This window comes from Rosa chinensis, chromosome 3 (genome assembly GCF_002994745.2).
Source record: "Rosa chinensis cultivar Old Blush chromosome 3, RchiOBHm-V2, whole genome shotgun sequence".
NCBI lineage: Eukaryota > Viridiplantae > Streptophyta > Magnoliopsida > Rosales > Rosaceae > Rosa > Rosa chinensis.
The window spans coordinates 35,385,499-35,406,823 of record NC_037090.1 but is presented as its reverse complement, the minus strand read 5'-3'; the positions used below and the strand labels follow the sequence as shown (position 1 = coordinate 35,406,823).

Below are 21,325 nucleotides of genomic sequence, written 5' to 3'. Positions count from 1 at the left end.
ACACTTCGACCTCTAATGGTTCTTCATCCTCATCCTTTGGACGAAACGGATCTTTTATGGGCTAAGACTACGGCCAATCATGGGAGTACTCACATGCTTTGCTTTATCTTCATTAAAGCGCCTTAGAATTTTCTAAGTATATGCAGACTGATGGATCAAAATCCCATCATTACGGTGCTCAAGTTCTAAACCGAGACAAAACCGTGTTTTCCCAAGATCTTTCATCTCAAATTCGAATTTCAAGTACTTAGCAGTTTCCTTTAACTCATCTAGAGTCCCGATTAGGTTCATGTTATAGACATAAACTGCTACAATTGCAAATCCGGAACTTGTTCTTTTAATGAACACGCATGGGCATATTTCATTATTAATATATCCATTCCCAATCAAGTAGTCACTTAGACGGTTATACCACATCCGTCCGGATTGTTTTAATCCATATAGTGAGCGTATTAATTTTATTGAAAACGCGCTCCGTGGTTTAGAGCCACTTGACTTGGGTAATTGAAGTCTATCTAGAACCTTCATATATATCTCTGAATCTAGATCCCCATAGAGATATGCTGTAACCACATGCATAAGCTGCATGTCAAGTTTTTCAGAAACTACCAAACTGACAAGGTAGCGGAACATTATAACGTCCATTATGGAGAATATGTCTCCTCGTAGTCGATTCCAGGGCGTTGTGAGAAACCTTGCGCCACGAGGCGGGCTTTATATCTAACCACCTCATTTTTCTCATTACGCTTTCTAATAAAGACCCATTTATGGTCAACAGGTTTTACATCTGGGGGTGTCTGCATTATAGGCCCAAATACCTGTCTCTTTGCTAGTGAATCAAATTCTGCCTGGATCGCTTCTTTCCATTTAGGCCAATCCGCTCTTCGTTGACATTCTTCGACAGAGCGAGGTTCGATATCATCATATTCTATAATTCCTTTTGCAACATGATATGCAAATGTATCATCAATAACAATAGAATTTCTATCCATCATCTCATGTTCACTAGTGTAATTCATGGAGATCTTCCTATTCTCTGGAATTGGTTCTGACATTGGAGCGTCCCCCAATGATGTCTCTTGGACATAACCATAATCCAGAATATTCTCATGAGTTGGATTATTTACGTCAATGATTAATGGATTATTTTGTGCCAAACTCACTTTCTTTCTTGGGCGAGGATCCATCGAACCTATGGGCCTCCCGCGCTTCCTAGCAGGGGCCATGGGCCTAGCCACAACGTCACCAAGAGTGGGGACATTGGCGCCATGCTCATGTATCCTAGATATGGCGTCATGTCCTCTAATTTTAGGGACATCAATCCTTACAGGCACATTTACAGCAGGTATATGTGATCTCGTCACTTTAGCGATATCAGAAAACGCATCAAGCATCGATTCTGCTACGTTCTGAAGATCAAGAATTCTCCACACTTCAATTTCGGACTGTGCAGTTCGGGGATCAAGATGAGATAGAGTGGGGACAGACCACGACAATTCCTGTCGTTGCTGTTGAACATTTATGTTTTTATCTCCCCCTAACAACGGGAAGACTATCTTATCAAAGTGACAATCCGCAAATCTAGTGGTAAAGAGATCGCCTGTCAAGTGTTCTAAGTAGCGGACAATTGTTGGAGAATCATATCCAACATAAATGCCTAATCATCGTTGATGACCCATTTTAGCGCACTGTGGCGGCGCAATTGGCACATGCGCACCCAAATATATGTAAGTGTGAGACATCAGGCTCATACCCAGTCACCATCTGGGACGTTGAAAAGGGTTGAGTGGCAATAGGCCTCAGACAAATAAGCACAGCTGCATGCAATATTACATAGCCCCAAGCAGAAATAGGGAGATTGGTGCGCATTACCAATGCTCTAGCGACCATTTGTAGTCGTTTAATGGCGGCTTTTGCGAGACCATTTTGGGTGTGAACATGAGGAACTACATGTTCAACTTCAATCCCAATGGACATGCAATAATCATCAAAAGTTTTTGATGTAAACTCCCCAGCATTGTCTAACCTTATAGACTTAATAGGATGATCAGGGTGGTGAGCCCTTAACTTTATAATTTGGGCTAGGAGTTTAGCAAATGCAGCATTCCTTGTGGACAAAAGCATGACTTGTGACCAGCGTGTCGATGCATCAACCAACACCATAAAATATCTAAATGGTCCACAAGGTGGTTGAATAGGTCCACAAATATCACCTTGGATTCTTTGCAAGAATGGTATATTTTCTTTAGTGTCCTTTGCATAGGATGGTCTTGATCCTAATTTGCTAAAGAGCAGGCTTTGCAGAACAATTGATGGGCTTTAGAAACAACCAATGAGGATTTTGGTTGAGCCACGAAGTCACAATGGACTTTAGAAGTAGGATTTGGAGTAAAAGGACCATGAGTGGCGTCAAGGCCACCTTTGGGCCGTAGGGGGACCGCGGCGACGACCAAGGATGGCCGGTTTTGGGGGTGAACGGCACCTTGAGGCGCAAGGGCTCCTTCGGGGTCCAAATCCCGATTTTTACTTCTTTTCGTTCTGAAAAATGGATGTCCGTGTGAAGTTTTTATTATACGGATCATCATATCACGACCTGGATGTCCCAAACTTTCATGCCGAAGCCATATGTGTTGAAATCCCATAAATCATCTCTCATAACATGATTGGATTCAATTATTCGAACAGTGGTTGCATACAACCCAGTAGATCGACACACAAGTTTTTCTAAGACTCTTTTATGTCCGTAGTCATTAGAGGTGAAGCAAAGGAACTCTTGTCCATTCTTACAATGTGTTTCCATATGAAAACCATTGGCTCTTATATTTTTGAAGCTCAATAGGGTTCTTCCTGCCCTAGGAGCATAAAGAGCTTCGGTGACATTTAAAGTTGTGCCATTTGGCAACATAAATTGGGCTGGGCCTCTACCATGAATCAATTGAGATGATCCAGCCATCGTAGTCACTTAAGATTGGGAAGGCGTCATCCATAGAAATAGTTGCCTATTTCAAAGGATGGTATGTGTAGTTGCACTATCCACGAGGCATTCTAGCTCTCTGGGAAACATACTAAAAAATAATAAATTTTGAAATTAAAATATGTCCAAGACATGCAAAAAGAAATCGATACTTTATTAATAAAATAGCCAATGATTACATCAAAGTTTCGTGACCAAAATCTAATCCAAATGAAAAATCAAACATTAGACAAATTGTAGTTACTCAATCCATTCGGTAATTCTAATTTGGTTGTGACCAGGTAAGGTAAGGCGAGATTTTGGTGGAGCATTGCTCACTTTTAAAACCGTTCTCTCAGTTCAAACCTTTCCTAGACATCACAATTACTCTTGCGTACGCCTAGAGGGAAAGAGGTAATACAATAAGTCATTTTTATTGATTTAAGGCATAATTGCCATTACATAATTCTTGGAAAAAATAAAGGACTATACTAATCAAAATCTACAGCATCCTTGTGCAATTCCTTGTTAGATTTGAAGTCCGCTGAGGTGAGATTGGCTTTGGCATCATCTTCTTCTTTGGCAAGATAGGCTTCATGCTCTCTAAAGTCTCTATATGCCTTGTAACGTGCAGCTAGTTGATTGCTTGCATTGCATTGCTTGAACCAATGCTTACTTGATCCACATCGGTGACATACGTCATTGTGATTGCCTCCCTTTAATTGAGGTGCATTGTTTGCACTTGGGTGGCGTCCCCTAGAAGAATTGACGCCATTCCCATGGCCTTGGGCGGCTCCACCACGTCTTGGAGCCCCACGGCCTCCTCTCCCACTTTGCCATGTGTTGCCACGTGTTCGTCCTTCATTCTGACGATTTCCTTCCTTTGTAGGGCGGTTATATGGACCAAAACGTCTGTTGTGTCCCTTATTTTTAGGGTTCCGCTCCTTGCACCCTCATTTGGGTGCATTATTATAATTCGCCTCTTGAACGCTCTTAGTTCCGATAGGCCTTGAATTATAATTCTTCACGAGGATATTATCATGTTTTTCAGCTACAGACATAACATCAATGAGCTGATGAAACCTTGTGATCCGTCCAGTATTGTATTCGGTTCGATATTGCTTTGATACCAAGATTGCTGAGACGGGGAAGGTTGAGAGAGTTTCTCAATTAGCTCTTGCTCTGTGCACAGGTTTTCCACAGAACCCCAACATGGTTTTGAGGAATAGAGCTTCTTAATTATATTCAGCTACGGACTTGAAGTCGGCGAATCATAGATTACTCCATTGAACTTTCAAGTTGGGGAGGAGGGAGTCCTTGACATTGCCAAATCGCTCTTCTAGCGCAACCCATAATTCTCTAGCATCCTTGATTGCCATGTACTCCAATCGGAGTTATTTATCCATGTGGCGTCTCATCAAGATGAGGGGTGGCATTATTTGTAGCCGTACGCTCAAGATTTGGTGCCTGAATTACAGGAAGGATCCCTTTTAAAGTGAGGTGGTTCTAAACATCTGTGACCCAACTATGATATTCTGAGCCAATTGAGTCAAGTATAGGAAAGTCAAGCTTCGACTTCGACATCCTGAAATAAGAAGAAGAAGAATATTAGTTTCGGAGTTAAAACTTCCACGACAACTAATAAATAAAAGATTTCTGAGCTATGCTACCAAGAAATCGATTTCCAAGAATAATTGGATTAGACCGAAACAATGATGTTTATATGGTCATAAATCGATGCTTACGGACGCTCTTAGTCCAAAGTCTTACAAACGCTCTTAGTTCGTTAATAGCGTGAATCCCCACGATTTCGCTTTTCAAGAATCGAACCCATGTTATAAGAAAGGTGGGATGTAGAAGAAAGGAGGTTGCAAGTCCCCGAAGAAAAAGAAGAAGAAATTAAAGTATGGAAAGCGGGAACTTTAATGTAAATACTTACTTGGTTGTTTGGAGCTTGGAACCTTGAAATCTTGAAATCTTGGACTTGTAGTTGATGTAGCTTTGGTGGAAAAAGAACTTGGATTGTTTGGTGATGCTAAGCTCATGTGATGATAGGATGAGGCTGGAAGTACGGCCGGATGGCTGGCCGAGAAGGCTGCAGATGCAACTGGCCGAGAGGTTCTTGGAGGAGACGTTGTAGGGGCAGCAGATGTGCGGCAGAGCTGCAGGGGCAGCAGGGCAGCAACGCTGGGTTGCAGGCGCACGGGCACTCATGCGAGCAGCAGGGAGTGCAGGGGCGCGCGCAGGGCAGGCCGCGGTGGTGGGTTAGGCTAGCACGGGCTAGCAGCTGCGGCAAATTTTGGTGAGAAGAGTTTTCGGGTTTTGGTTTTTGTTCTTGTGGTTAGAGTTCGTGTTGATAAGGTTTTTAAGTAAAAGAGATTTCAAGAGAGATTGATGAGAGAATTGTATTTTATTATAGAGAATAGGAGCCCTATATATAGGGATTACAAAGTACATGTTCTAATGATACAAGGAAAACTATTCTGAATAGGACTAGGAATTCTATAACATTCTCTCCTATTACAATCATGGAACTACTCCTAGTTTGATTAGGCACACAAAACTGATTTTCCTTCAACAATTACTGTATTTGAAAGAAGTTTTTGTTGGAAAAGTGTATTTAAAAGGAGTTCTCAATCATAACTATTAACTTTTTAGAGAGATGGATGCCTTTTCCAATCTAATTTCCTCCCTAATTAATTAAAGACAAAAAAAAGGTGGTTTGAAGTTAGTAAAATAAATTTCTTTCGAGTCCCCAAGGAAAACTATTTCTCAAAATTTGCTCCAAAACGGGGGCTGTTATGAAATATGATGATAGCTGGAAGCTATATAAAGCCGAGGAATATAGCAAAATTTAGAGACAACATGAGCACTGTGACAGTGCGACATGTTGAGCTCTCTCCAGAAATTCCCAGTTCTGTTATTTCTGAGTAAGCCCAGCGCCGACTCGGAGCCATGATGAGATTCTTGTATTTTTTTTTTTTTTTGATGCAATGTGTGATAGCAGAGGAGCAACGTCTCTAACACTCTAATTTATTAAGTCAAAAAAATGCGGATGACAATGGAGGGGGACCTAACCAAAACCTCCAGAATAAACAAGCAAAACAAACAAGTCAATCAAATCTAAACTGTGGAAGACCCAAAACATCACTCTCATAGAACGACAAGAGAAATGAAGGAGGCATATCCCACCATACTTGCTCCGACAAAGATGTTCTATGATTAGCTAGAGCATCTGCTACCTTATTCCCTTCTCTAAATATGTGTGAAGATTATTTGAAGTTCATTTGTGAGATTCTGTATAAGCAATTTAACCAATGTACTTGAAGTTGCCAAGGCACAAGAGAAGGAGAGCGAAGATAATCCAATACAGTAGAGGAATCTACCTCTAGCCATATGTGTTTCCAATCGCGAAGCCAAGCAATCTCTATAGCCGTAATTACTGCCATTACTTCTGCCGCAATAGAACTTGAAATATCTAGGTTAGAAGCAAAAGCACCAATAAACTGACCCTTCACTATGTCAAAAAATGCTTCATACCATACCCCTTAGACGACAGAAGACGTTTTTTCTATTGTCTGATTTTTTTGAACGTCTTCAGACAACAGTTTTAACTATTTATGTCATCTAAATGGTATCAAAATCAACACCAATTCAACATTTTCAAGTTTGTTATAATTTAGAAAATTTAGACAATAGATTTTTTTGTCTGAGTAAATGGAAAAATTATTTACCCTTATCTGGACAAAAAAATTTTTTAGGCTAAACTAAAACTTAATGTGAACTAGATGCCTATACCCCGAATTTTCTCAACACTTGGTCAAAAAAACAGAAACCTTCTTTCCCTCTCCCTGAGCTAGACCCCGAGCAACTGCAGCTCCCCATTTTGGTTCTTCTCCCCCGATCAGAGACATTCTTTCCCTTTCTCAATTATGGTTATTCTCTCCCTGATCTAGGTTTTCTACACAGAAGAGTCTCATCAACCTCTCCCCGATCTAGGTCAAGAAGAAATTGTTGGTGGATTTCTTCGATTTCACAAACGATTTCACGGTAAGTCTTATTCTTCGTCTTAGGTTTTCGACCTTGATTTGTGTTGGGTTTTAGGGCTTCCTGGGGATATTGATTTGGGGTTTTAGGGTTTCTTTGGGATATCAAATTGGGTGTTTCCTTTGAAATTAGATTTGGGATAACGATTTAGAGATGGGGTGATTGAAATAGAATTGGGTTTTATTTTGGTTTATGGATTTGGGGATGGTTTATGGTTCATTTCTATTTGGGATGGTTTATGGTTATTCAGAATCTAAGGCTCTAACTCCTCTCCAATAGTGCTCCTCCCTCTCAATCTTCAACCTCCATGACTCTATATCTGATGCTTGAGATTCAGTTCCTCGGTTTTTCTGTTAGGTTTTATGAAATTTTCACTTCTTATTGATTGGGACATTGGGTATATGAAATCTATGTTTGGGTATATGAAATCTATGTTTGGGTTTATTGATTGGATGGTTGCTGGCTTGCTACAATTGCTTATTGTTTGGAATTGATGCTTTGTTAATGGAGTGATGGTTGTTTGACGTTTATTTAAACAATTGCTGATTGTTTGATTGTTTGGATTATACATGTGAGTCTATGAGCTTGTTTATTTAGTTTGATATTGTCTGTGAGCTTGTTTATTCAGTTTGATTGTCTGGGATTATACCTGCGAGTTTGGTTTATATGATTCTTATTTTGTTTAGCTTTGTATGTTTAGTCGTAGCTGGTGGGACAATTACTTAGACTCCTTGCTTCTCAATTGCAATTTGAGGTTATGCTTGTCCCCACATTAATTTTTCATTCTATGAACTTTGTTAGCTAGACTTTATTACCTGCAGTTGATTTCCATGAATGGAACATTGCGTCTTTCTTAATTTCTTGGATTCTAGGCTCATATTCTCTTTCTTTTGCTTTTCTCAAGTGCTTAGCCTTGGATTCTTGTTTTGTTGCTGAGAAATTTAATTGTCGAGACTCAGTCATCTATATAAGTCGTGGTAATTGTGTTTGTCGAGACTCAAAGATGAACTTACTTCATTTGGATTTGGTTTTGTGTTTTGTGTTTTCAATTTTGGTTGGTAGAAAGAATAATTTAGTTATTTGTAAAACTTGGATTCTTCTCATTTATTCCTTGGTGACAAGTGAAAACAGATCATTAAGGAATCAATTTCTTATCACTTTGAGCTATAGCTCAGACCTTTCTCTGGTATGTGTCTTGATTTGGGTAAAAGAACTTGTTTGCTTAATGCAAGAGGCATGAACACTTCCTTGCCTTACAACTAGAACTGAAACCTGGACAGAAGGTTTGCCTTCTCAAGTAGACTTTTTTTTTTGAAAGGCTCAAGTAGACTTATTGTAACACAGATTATTAAGCTGGAGAGATACTTTAGTATTTGGTTCAATATGTTGACTTGGTTTTTGGTATCTTTTGGTGCTAGGTTTTGGATGTATGTTGTGGAATTGGAGGACCACTTAGAGAAATAGCACGCTTCATGTGAATGCCATTTAATTATTTTTACTTTGGTTGATGTGGCCTGCCTTGTTATGGCTATGATATTTTAATTATGGAATTGCACACGTCTAGAGGCCAGACTATGCTATCAAATGTGCTTTTAGCTCCCTTATCTGCATTGTTTCTTTATAAATTTTGAATCTGTACTACTATTGCCTAATAATACTACGTACATTTAACATTGATTATTAGGCCATTTGCAATATTCTGATTTATTTGAAGATAATTTAATTATTCAAGAAGAAAGGTTGGTGCATATTGATAGCATATTAACATTCCAGACTATGGTACGTGGTTTATGCAGCTCAACGTCAATTACTGGGTTGAACAACAATGAATATCAGATAACAAGAGGAAATGTTGGTGCATATTGAACAACTTGCTTTGATATATTTTCAATAGCTAGTCTAGAATGTTTCTCAATTTTATTCAATGGAAGTATAAAATCTAGTATATGTTTTTTTTCATCAGAGAAATTACCACTCGGATGATTCAGTTTCAAAGTGGCCTAATTTTCAAGCTTTTTTTTTTTTTTTTACCCCATAAGAACTGAACTGCATTGGTTTTGAATCTTCTTTTGTTGTCATGTTAGATGGGTAAGAGATGATCAGTCTTTAGTAATAGTCAAATTGTATAACCTGCAATTCGGAAGTGCAAGACTTGGTGTTTGGTAAGCAGTTTTAGGTTTAACTCTACAACTAAATTTTGGTTTGTATTTTTGAGACTTAACTAGTAATATTTGTATATATATTACATGATTTCGCAGGACATAGGGGAAGGAGTTCTTGTTCTTGCTTCATGTGGGTCTTATTTTAAGGTGCTTTTGATGCTTGTTTAATATATGCATATATCTACTTTTACGTTACTATGCACTAGACTGGAGTCTTTTAATCATGGTCAAAGGTCTATGTTTAAAATTTCTAGTTGGCTCTCCCTTTCATACGGATATCCAAAAGGGTAGGAAAGGAAGGAAAATTATCCAATGAAAGAATCTTGCTGTAAGTTGGTTGGAATTTTTGTAGTCTCCATTAAGTCGTACTTCCTCATATGATATGGTATATTTCTCGATGGTTACTCTTAATTTATTATTTTCAGGGTATTCCGGAGCAAACTGATTCTAAGACTTGTGGTTATATCGTCATGCATTATATGAAAGAAATTGTGGATGACAAGAACTTGGAGTTTGCTACCAAGGTAAGAATGATCAACTGCATAACTTGCTGCTTTTGAGGTATTTCATCATAAGTACTTCCATATAATGGACTTGCTGCATTTGCTTCTCAAATTTAATGAACTTTATTATGTCCGAATCTGAAATATGCCTATAATATGAAATCTGATTGCATCATAATAAATTGCTGCATTTGCTTTTTTCAGTGGGAAAGGAAATCAAATCTTGCTTACGCACAGAAGGATATTGATGTGGCTCGAGCTGAATGGGCAAATCATGTTATGCAGTTCTAACTTTGATTCTGTTTAAGGTAGATGGGTAGCACTTGGAACTGCTTTTGTGCATTTCTATATAACTGATGGAAAGTGTTGATGAACCTAAATTATGCATGCAGTTGCTCTGCCTAGCTACTCTTTCTTTACCTTATAGGTTTTTGACTTGGTGCATTAGGTAAATGATCGAGATAAAATGGTTTTTTGGTTCTCTTGTGTTGGCTAGATTTAGAGTTGGAACTATGGATTGTATTTTGGATGATGTTGATGCAATGAAATGTAGGCATCATTTTGAATGCTGATTTTAGTCCAATTTTATGGTTTTGATGATTGTAAATGAATGATGTTGAATTGGTTGAAAGGCAACAAATATATGCAGGTTTCACAATTTACGTTGTATCACGAAAATAGAAACAGATAGATCATCTGTTGTTTCTACCAACTTCAAACAACATAAAAGTAGAGTTTAAACAGCTCTCACACAACATAAGTAGGTGGTTGATATGTTGTTTCTACCTACTTCAAACAACAGAAAAGTGGAGTTCAAACAACACCCAGACAACAGAAGTAGGTGGTTGATATGTTGTTTCTACCAACTTCAAACAACATAAAAGTAGATCTATGTCAAACATCTCCCAGACAACATAAGTAGGTGGTTAATCTATTGTTTCAAACTACTTCAAACAACATAAAGGTATACTTCTAATCACTCTCAAATAACATAATTAAATGGCTCTTGTATTTCTATTAACACTCAAACAACAGAACATAACTAAAACAATGGTTGAAAGTCCAAACAAACGACAGAAAAATGAGATTGAATACAACTTCAGACAACAGAATTTTGAGTAAGACTATACTCCAAGTGAGATTCAAACAACATAAAAAAACTAAAACTGTAGTTAGAAATCAAATCTAACCACAAGAATCACAATTATTAGTAGTCCAAATAAATCTCAAACAACAAAAATCAAGGTATAAATGTTGTTGCATACGAAATCAGTCGACATATAACTATCATTGTGATTTCAATCAGATGACAGAAGCATCAATTAAGCTTCAATAGTGGTTCGATCAAACGACAGAAACAACAAAAACTCCATCATGTTACATTAACTACATCGAAGGTTATTTTTTTAATCCGTCGATGAAGTGAATTTCCAACAACATTAATATGTAGTGGTAAGATGTATTAGACGATAGATAAACTCCGATTCTTCAATATTAGGTACTTCAGATGATAGTACCTTAAACTGAATCTGTTGTCTGAGTGTATTATCAATGACGGAGTATATTTGTCGTCTGAGTGGCTTAAAGACGGCAGCCACATAGACAACAGATTTTTACTTCATCAGACAACAGATATGATCTGTTGTCTGAAGGCTTCTTTGGCATAGTGTTTATAATCACGAAAGACAGCTCTGAATCCTCCAATACCCTCCTCATGTTTCCAAGTCCGTTAGAATTAATCTTGATCCACCCAATAATGGGGGGATGCCAATTAACCTCAACCACTCTAGGAGTACGTCGCGGTCTACAACAAGCACCAAAACTTTTCATGATACGTACGTAGATCTTGAATTGTACTATGCATATGACCTGTTGCAAGTCAACTAGCTGCTTGGATATGCCCTGAGATTAGGCGACAAACTCCAAGAACTGAAAATGCCCTGCTCTCAAATCTGATTTGATTTCTAGCATGCCAAATATACCACAAAACAGTAGTGAAGCCTATTAACCAAGTTCTTGAAGCTGGGAACTCCTCTCCATATCCATACCCAAATTAAATACTTCATGAATTGTAGTAGGAGCGATGCCAATTTCAAAAATAGAGCTGAAGTGATTCCATATTGAAGCAACAAAAGAACAATGAAGAAAAATATGGCTTAGAGTTTCAGTATAGTGACCACAAAAGTCACAAAGAGATTGCAAAACCACTCCTCGTCGTTGTAAAAGCTCATATGAAATTACTCTACCCCGCAAAAGCTTCCAAGCATGCAAAGACATTCTAGGCAAAATAAATTTAGACCATAAATGCTTACCCCATGGCACCATAGGAGAAGGTTGTCTCATAAAGGAAAAAACATCCTTAGTAGTAAGCTCTCCAGTAGAAGAAGACTGCCAAACTATTTTGTCCTCCATCATCGGATCCATTACAATGGGAACTTGTCTAATTAAATCACACAACATCGGAAAATTAATTTGCAAGAGAGGAGGAAAAGCCCAAGATCCATTATCAATGTAATCTGAGACCAAGGAAGGATTATCGTTCAAAGCACCATGATCACCAAACAATTCAATGAGTGGTCTACCCAAGAAGTTGTCCCTCCAAAAAGAAATATTATCTCCAAGACCAATCAACCATTGAGTATTTTCTTGGACTACACCCCAAAACTTATGCACTCCAGGCCATTTAAAAGATGGAGCATAAGAACGTCGTCATGAAAATCGATTTCTAATAAAGGAACAACCTTCAGATGAGGAGGTAAAAATCTCCCAACAATGCTTGAGCAAGAGGGACCTGTTTAGAACCACAAGTTGCTTAAGTCCCAAACCCCCTTCTTCAATTGGCATGCAACAAGATTTCCAAGCAACTATGGGTATTCCTCGCTTATCTATAGAACCATACCAAAGAAAGTTATGGCACCAAACCTCAATTTGTCTTAATAAAGACACGGGCCATTCATACAGTTGAAATGTATAAACAAACATGCTGAAGATGACAGACTTAATAAGTTGGAGACGCCCAGCCATTGACAAAAATGAACTCATCCAACTTGACAATTTTAACCTGATTTTGTCCACAATAGCCTGAAAATGTGCAATTCGAGGCTTTCCATGAAAGATTGGAGCACCCAAGTACATGAATGGAGCAGTACCCAATGGAATACCCAAGAAATTTGAGATAGAATGTCGACGACTATGCATATGCTTCCCAATGAAAACTTGGGACTTCTCCTTGTTAATAATTTGGCCAAAAGCACCACCATATTCATCAAAGAAATTCATGACCTGCAATAAATTCTGTTGATTCCTCTAACAAAACACAATAACATCATCTGCAAATAATACATGAGAAGTAGCCAAAGTGCCTCTAGGAGAAGAAATGCACTTCAATTATCCAGAAGATGCAAGCATTGACAAACCACGGCTAAGAACCTCTTCTGCCAAGCAAAAAAGTAAGGGGAGAGCGGGTCACCTTGTCTCACACCTCGCCCACAAGAAAATAACCCATTGGCCTACCATTGATGAGAAGAGAAAGTTTAGCAGATAATAATAAAGCCTGAACCCATTGCACAAAAGTCTCATGAAAATCGAAGGCTTGAAGAACATGCAGAAGAAAATCCCATGAAAGAGTGTCAAAAGCCTTGGTAATATTTGCTTTAATTGCTACATTCCCCCGTGACATTTAGAGTCCAAAAGATTAAAACACTCTGAGGTCACCAAGATACAATCTGATATATTTCTACCAGCAACAAAAACATGTTGTTGAGGAGACATAATGCGAGATGCAATTAGAGACAATCGAAGTGCTAGAATCTTCGGAATTATCTTGAAAACAAAATTGGTAAGAGCAATAGGGTGAAATTGCTTAATAGAGTTAGCATGGTCCACCTTTGGAATGAGAATAATAAGTCCTGAGTTATAAGAGGCTAATAACTTACCATGAGTAAAGAAATATTGCACTGCCTTGATCACATCTGCACCCACAACATCCCAACAAGAAACAAAAAAATGACCATTAAATCCATCTGGCCCTGGAGCGCTGTCAAGATCCATTGAGTTAACTGCCATCCATATCTCTTCTGGTAAGGGGATAATACTAAGAGCAAGATTTTCCTCGTCAGTAACCATAGAGGGAATCACACGAGACACCAAACCAAAATCATGGTAATCTGCATGCTTTGCAAAGAGATCCTTATAATAACCAACAACTTGATCTTGAATAGAGTGAGGATCATCAAGTACCTGATCACCATCTCAAAGCAAGGTAATAGAAGAGCGGTTACGACGCACTCTACACATCACATGAAAAAAAAAAGAATTACGATCACCTTCTGATAACCATTTCAACCTTGCTTTTTCTTTCCAAAAACTTTCCTACATGCGAATAGATTCTGATAAGTTTGCTTGTAGCTCAGTCTCTTTGGCAAAATCATCATTTGTTCAACCAGAAGCAGCAATATCACTTTAAATTTTTGCCAAAGCTTCATGGTCTTTTTCCACCATACGGTGCATGTCACCAAACACCTCCCAATTCCAACTCCTAAGAGCTTTCCTCAAAACACACAACTTGTGTTGAAGAATGGTGAAAGGGCAACCATAAGAAGGTGTAGAAAGCGAACAATTCTTAACCACCTCCCTGAAATTATCATGTTCCAACCACATTTTCTTGAACCTGAAAAGGCTATAGTGAGGCCCTGAAAATTTAGAAAAGGACATGAGCAATGGGTTATGATCAGAGCAAACTCTAGGAAGAGTACAACAATCAAATTGATCCCATGTATCTAGCCACTCCAAATTAGCAAGACATCTATCTAGACGTAACTCAACATTTCCACGAAGGCCTCGATGGCGCACCCATGTAAATTTTGCACCTTTAGTATAAACATGTAAAAGTTCACACACATCTAACAATGCCTGAAATTCTTCACATGACAGCCTACAAATAGGGGATCCTCCTTTTTTCTCATGAGCACCAAGAACTGCGTTAAAATCACCAAAAACTATCCATGGACCAGAAACAAAACGACCTTTAACATCAGTGATATCCTCCCATAACTTACGGCGGCCTGCTATTGTTATGCGAGCATACACAGCAGTGATAAAACAATTTACCGAATCAAACATGACCTGTAAAGAGACCTGGTGATCAGAGATAAATAAAATACGAACCTAAGGAACAAGTGAAGTTTTGCAAAGAACCCATAGGTTAGGCAAAGAAGAACCCTAATCATTAGTACAAACAGGCCTCATGCCTAATGAACACCAGAAAGAGAAACTGATAGAATGTGAAGAAACAAAAGGCTCAGCTATACATAAAACCTCCGGGTTGTGAAACCGGACAAGATATATGTACATGCACATTGCATTGCGATAGTACGACCAGTGAATTTAAAAATGAAAAATTGAAGGATTTGTTGGTTATTCTTGTTTTATTAGGAAATGATTGTTTTGGATCAAGTCTTCAGCCTTGAGGTCATGCGTGAACCCTAAGTATGTCTCTGCTAAGGTTTCTGTTTTTTAGGGTTTCCGTTCAGATCGCTTCACTCTGATCTAATCGCTCTTCTATCAAGTATGTCTGCCACACGTTTAATTTGCCCATGGTCATTCTTGGATGTCACCGAGTCTGCTCCACCCAAGAGTTATGCGGCGGTGATGGCGTCGCTGGTTATTCCAATAGCTAACCTTCCTTTGCCTGTAATCCATGACGGCAAAACAACGGTTACCATATCAGAGGAGGGGTATCAATCTGGTTTGGAGAAGTGCAAATATATGTTGTTAGGGCCTCTTCATTTGTCTGCTAATGACAAGCCTTATTCTCCATCTGACTTGTATTGTAAATTAGGATTAGTGTGGGGAGAGATTGGCCGCTGGAGACTCATACCAATGGGAAAGGGATACTTTTCTTTCAGTTTTTTTTTTTTTTTTCAGATGAAGCTCGTTCTATGGTTTGGGAGAAGGGTGCTACCAGGAATGCTTAGGCTTATGCGTTGGACTCCAAATTTCTCCCCAGCATATCAGAAGAACACTAATGCTTAGGTGTGGGTTAATTTCTGGGATCTTGGACTTGAGTTTTGGGAGCCTTTCACCCTATTTGAAATTGCTAATGGCGTTGGTGCTCTTGTGAAAATTGATCAGAATACTTTGGACAGAAAGTTTGGTCTGTTTGCAAGGGTTTTGATTGACATTGATCTATCAGTTGACCCTCCCAGTGAATTGATTGTTCGTCGCAAGAATGGAGAGACAGTGGTTTTTGAAGTTGGTTATGAGCGTCTTCCTCAACTCTGCTCACATTGTGGAAACGTTGGCCATAATGTGACAACATGTAAGCTTGTACAAAAACCTGCAACTTTAGGGAAGTAAAGGAAGAGGTGGAGTGTGAGCCCCCGAAAATTTTATTTAATTTTTAGAAGGTAATTTTTCGCCAATAAGATTTTTCCGTAAGGTGACACAAGTGAAGGAAATGACTTAATTTGGAGATTGTTTTAATGTCGAGACCACCTATTGGGCCTTATGATTTAAGTTTGGGCCAAGATTCTTTCATTTGGGCCTAGAAGGTTACAAGAGTTTAGTAAGGCGGCCGTTTGTTGAAGTTTCGAAGACGATAAATTGAGTTGTAACCAAGTTTTGAATTTTTACGAAATCGAGTTTTGGGCCTACGACCAAGTCGAGAATTAACTTAGGAAGTTTCCGACGAAAAATGAATAAAAGAAAAGTTATGAGCCCAAAACAGAAAGCAATTAACTAGGAGAGTTTCGTAATTCGTCACAAGGGCAAAATTGGTATTTCACATACATAAGCATAAATAGGAAATTGGGAAACCCTAAAACCTAAATTCTCTCCTTTTCTCCCTCAGCTGTGTCCTCCTTCTCTCTCTCTCTCCCCGACCTCTCACTCCCTCTTTCTCGTCCTCTCTATATCATCACAGGAAAACACCATTTCCAGCCACCATCTCACCACAACGCCTCCATCAATCAACTCAGTGCCAAAATCCGATCCAAACCCAAGAGAAATTGAAGTCATGCATCGACTCCGGCCTCCACCTGCGATCCTCCAAACTGTACCTCCCTTCAGATTTCGGCTACCTCCTCACCAGACCACCACCACCCATCGACTCATTGGACTACAGAGACCAAAACCCAAAGGCAGCTACCCCAACCGACGCGGGAAAATCGCCGTACACACCACCACCGAAGGCATCGAATCTGCATGCCTTCATTCTCCAATCTCCAGTCCGAAACGAGCCAAACTACCACCATACATGGAGTCAGTGTCTCTCCCTTGACCAAAACCACCAAATCTCAACCTCCAATTCCGACCAGAGCCACTGCCACCATGGACGCCGCCATGAGCGCCACCAGCTTATCCTCTTCTTCTGGTAAGCTGGATTTTCATCCCTTCTTCTTAGTTAAGGCTCCTACTTCGATTTTGATTGAAAACCCTAATTGTTGTTGTTCAAATTGGATTGTGTGAGGTTAAGAATTTATGTGTTTCTGGAAGTTTTGGAGAAGGAGAAGACTACTGGTCAGGTCAGTTTCAATTGAAACTGGAGAAGGTAAGAACCATGTACAGGTTCTATTTTGGGATACCGAAATGGTCAAAGGTAGGTTACTGATGATCTGGTATTTGTTAGGTGTTACACGACTGTTGATGGTAGATTGCAGCAATTGGAAGTAGCCCTAAATTTGGAGAAGAAGAATTGGTAAGGGTCTGGGTTCTAGTTATCGAGTACTGTTGGTCTGGTGATGTTCAAATGGTTGTAACTGTGGCTTATCGATTGAAAGCATTGAGTTTGAATTGTTGTTGATTAAATGGTTGGAACCCGGTAAATTGCTTGATTGATTTTTTTTTTTGATAAATGGGGTTTGGAACCCAGTCAAGCTGGGAGGCTCATCCCCACGCCTATATTATTATTCATAAAGTTTTGCCGCATCGGGGGGACGTAATACCTGTACCCCTAGCGTGCATAGTTGCGTTACATAAATCCTCATAGAGGACATCCTGTAAGAAGTCAGAAGCCTCGACTAAAGAAAGATCCACAACACGATCTAAACTAGCAAAGTGAGCTAACCTATGAGCAACACTATTTACTTCATGATAAATTTGATGAATTCTGAAATAATCAAAACATTGCAAGTAATCTCTACAATCATCAAGAATTCGACTCACCTCAGAGTTGTCCTCCATATTATGATTTAGAGCGGCCACTAATATAGCACAATCACTTTCCACTTCAACCTCTTTCCACCCCTGGCGAACAGCAAGCAGGAGTCTTGCTATGCATGCTTCAGCTTCCCCATGAAAAGCTGATCCCAGGTAGGGCATAGATCGAGACCAAGCTCCCTTAAAACTTCCCTTATCATCTTGTATGACAACCCCAATGCCACCACTCCCACTGTTTGCAGTAAAAGCTGCATCGAGATTGATCTTAAGCCATCCTCGAGGTGGAAAAACCCATTTGGCAACGGTACCTCGATTCACCCTATGCGTAACATTGACTAGGTGTAAGCGATGGTACTCTTCCATCATGCTCAATGACCACGTTACTGCATGCATGGGGTTAAAGCTTCCTCCGTTCCAAACCAACCTATTTCTCTCTGACCAAATAACCTATAATAGAATAAAGAATATGTCCACTTGTTGCTTGTTAAGAGCTTCAATGACATCAATTATCCACTCTTTCAATGATGTTTCTGCATAATTTCTAGCACACAACCCAAGTGGGCTAAGCAGCCATAAACATGCAACGACGTTGCATTCTTTGAATATATGTAAATCTGATTCAACATCACAATTGCAAAAATTACACACCTGGTCCTCCAAGCCAAATCGTCTATTGAGGGCAGCTTTGGTTGGGATGATATTTCTCAGCAATCTCCAAACAAAAACTCGAATCTTCGGCTGGACCCTAGCATGCCAAACTGTCCTCCATAATGCCTTCGTTTGTGCATGGCCCTGTGACGTCGACCCTTGAGTTGAGAAGCTTCTAGCCACATGATAACCACTTTTCGCATTGTATACCCCCGGTTGTCATAATGCCACACTAAGCGGTCATCTGGACTTCTCCTACTAAGGGGGATTTTACGAATCAACTCCACCTCCTTAACAAAGAAGAGCTCCTCCAACCACTCATGCATCCATTTTCTAGACTCAGGGTCTATCAAATCAGACACTCTCAGCCCATCCAAACCTTCCATAACCCCCGAGAACGGCTTAAAAGTATGGGGTCTGGGGATCCACGGATCAAACCACACCGAAATGTTAGACCCTGTACCCACTTGATAACGCACACCTTTGTGCAAGAGATCTCTTCCCTTCATTAGACTCCTCCAAGTGTACGAGTCACCAGGATTGGCTCTTGCATTTAGGAAATCCCCATCAGGGTAGTACTTGGCCCTCAAAGTCGTGGCCAGTAGGGAATTAGGACACTTGAGTAGCCTCCACCCTTGTTTAGTAAGAAGGGCCTGATTGAATAGCTCCATGTTGCGGAACCCTAACCCCCCTTCTTCCTTAGTTTCACACATCTTGTCCTAGGCAAACCAATGTATCTTTCGGCCCTTGTCAGAATCTCCCCACCAAAACTCCGCCATACAACGATGCATTTCCTGACACATGTGTTTAGGTAGCTTGAAGCAACTCGTTACATAAGTAGGCAACGATTGCACCACCGACTTGATCATTACCTCTTTCCCTGCCATGCTGAGCATTTTCTCTTTCCAACCCTTCATCTTGTTTCTAGTCCTCTCCATAATAAACTAAAATGCTTCTGTCTTGGAGTAACTTACTTCCGTTGGAAGCCCAAGATACTTGTCATGTTTATCGACCCTTTCCACCCCGAGAATAGAAGCAAGCTCCTCTTGGATCTCCATCATGACATTCTTAGAAAAAGAAATACAACTTTTTTGGAAATTTGCTTGATTGATTAATGCCTCTTAAAGTTATCGATTACAATAAAGTGTACTGTGGACAAGCATGAAATGCCTAAATGTGTGGAGAAGATTAGTGCTGTTAATTAGTTAAAACGATGACGGAGTTTGAATTGTCATATTGTAAAGTAAATGGTTGTTGTAAAAGAAAATGAGGAGCTTGAGTAATTATCAATGTTGACTGGGGTTCGGAAATGAAAATAATTGATTTCATTTAGTTAATTTAGATTCGTGAAATAAGGTCGCCCAAAGTACTCTAATGCACCATATCCCAAAATTCGTGTAGGAATGTAATGATTTGAGAATGGTAATTCATATTTATCTTTTTGCTTAAGGTTTAAAGACTAAGTATAAATGTCAACTCGGTTAACCCGAATTACACTAAGGAAAGAAGTACGATCACCATATCCCGAATGTGCTTATTCGTTAAGTGAATTGTTCGGGAATGTTTACCAATAATTATTGGTTAGAGATAAACTGGTAATTTATAAAGGAATTGAACAATTTGAAATTATGAGTTTATTACTTATTGGTATATTTTTGTTAAAAGACTTGAGCGTGTGCACATGAAATTGGAAGAAGTATCGAAAGTTGGAAACGAAGCTAAGTTTGGGCGAGCACTCCATATCCAGGTAGGGTGAACTGTCTATTCCTTGTTAGAGGCTTTTCTATATGTGGAATGCTCTAGTATCATAATATGTTGCCTACAAGTACGTTTTTGGTTGTTCATTAGTCAATGCCTCGTGATATCCGTGTTTCCATAACTGATAGTTGTTTATTGCGAAAACCGAGGCCAGACTTGCATGTTGAGATACTGTACCCATTGTATGTTTGTACTTGTGATCTGAAAGTGAATGGGACCTAGACGCGTAGATTCCTACGGATCTCACGGTGTCGATAACCGTGAACCTCCGGAGGGGGCTATGCTCCTATGTTTGTCGAGGAAAGGTGAGTACAGATAGTGAAACAGTCATAGGAGACTCAGAGCCAGGAAATGGATACTTTCGCTACTTGTAGTCACAAGGACATACTTTCGCTACTTGTAGTCACAAGGACTACAGAGTAGTTGGCCGGTTCTCGAAGGATGACGAACCGGGTCGGTCACCGATTTGTTTTATTTTAGCGGGCAGGTTGTGTGAAGCATGCTGCATATGTTTTATAAAATAGAGCTCCAAGTTGTGTGAAGCATGCTGCATATGTTTTATAAAATAGAACAAATGTTTGTGGTTGCCTTTTTCTTAAAGCATTTTTCAATAAACGTGCACAATATTATGTAGTAAATATTTTCAAGTATATTATCTTTCAAACCTAGCATGGTTGGGTTGGCCCCTACTGGGCATGCGAGGACGAAAGCTCACCCCTACAATAGTGTGCAGGTGTCGAGCATGTGGTCGGGAAGCGTACTGGGGAGGCACATGGCCCTGCTTGGCGCATTTCTCTTAAACTTTATCAAAAGAAGGTTTTGGTCCTTAATCGGACTTTGAAGTCACTTATTTATTTACTTTTTATTTGTTTCCTATTCGCTTATTTACAAAATTTCGAGAGACCCGCAACCCTGGGGCTCGTCTCTCATACTTGTATTTACTTAGTGATTTGTTATTTCCCAAATTGGGCTCCTATTGTAAGCCCAAATCCTTTAGCCCACTTTAAATTCCGCCTTTGAAAATATGATGTTCGGTTGCTAGAATGCTTGGTCCAAGAAAGTGTTTTATAAACCAACAGTCTGAACCCAAAAGACCT

At 39.5% G+C, this 21,325-nt stretch overlaps 1 long non-coding RNA gene across 1 annotated transcript; it reads left to right on the top strand.

Annotated features, from left to right (window-relative positions):
• Positions 1–6,788: 6,788 nt before the first annotated feature.
• LOC121052094 lies at positions 6,789–10,167 on the top strand. The gene is made up of 6 exons (XR_005807971.1): positions 6,789–7,003; positions 9,085–9,162; positions 9,259–9,309; positions 9,417–9,490; positions 9,588–9,686; positions 9,870–10,167. It is a non-coding gene; the product is annotated as an uncharacterized LOC121052094 (long non-coding RNA).
• Positions 10,168–21,325: the final 11,158 nt, after the last annotated feature.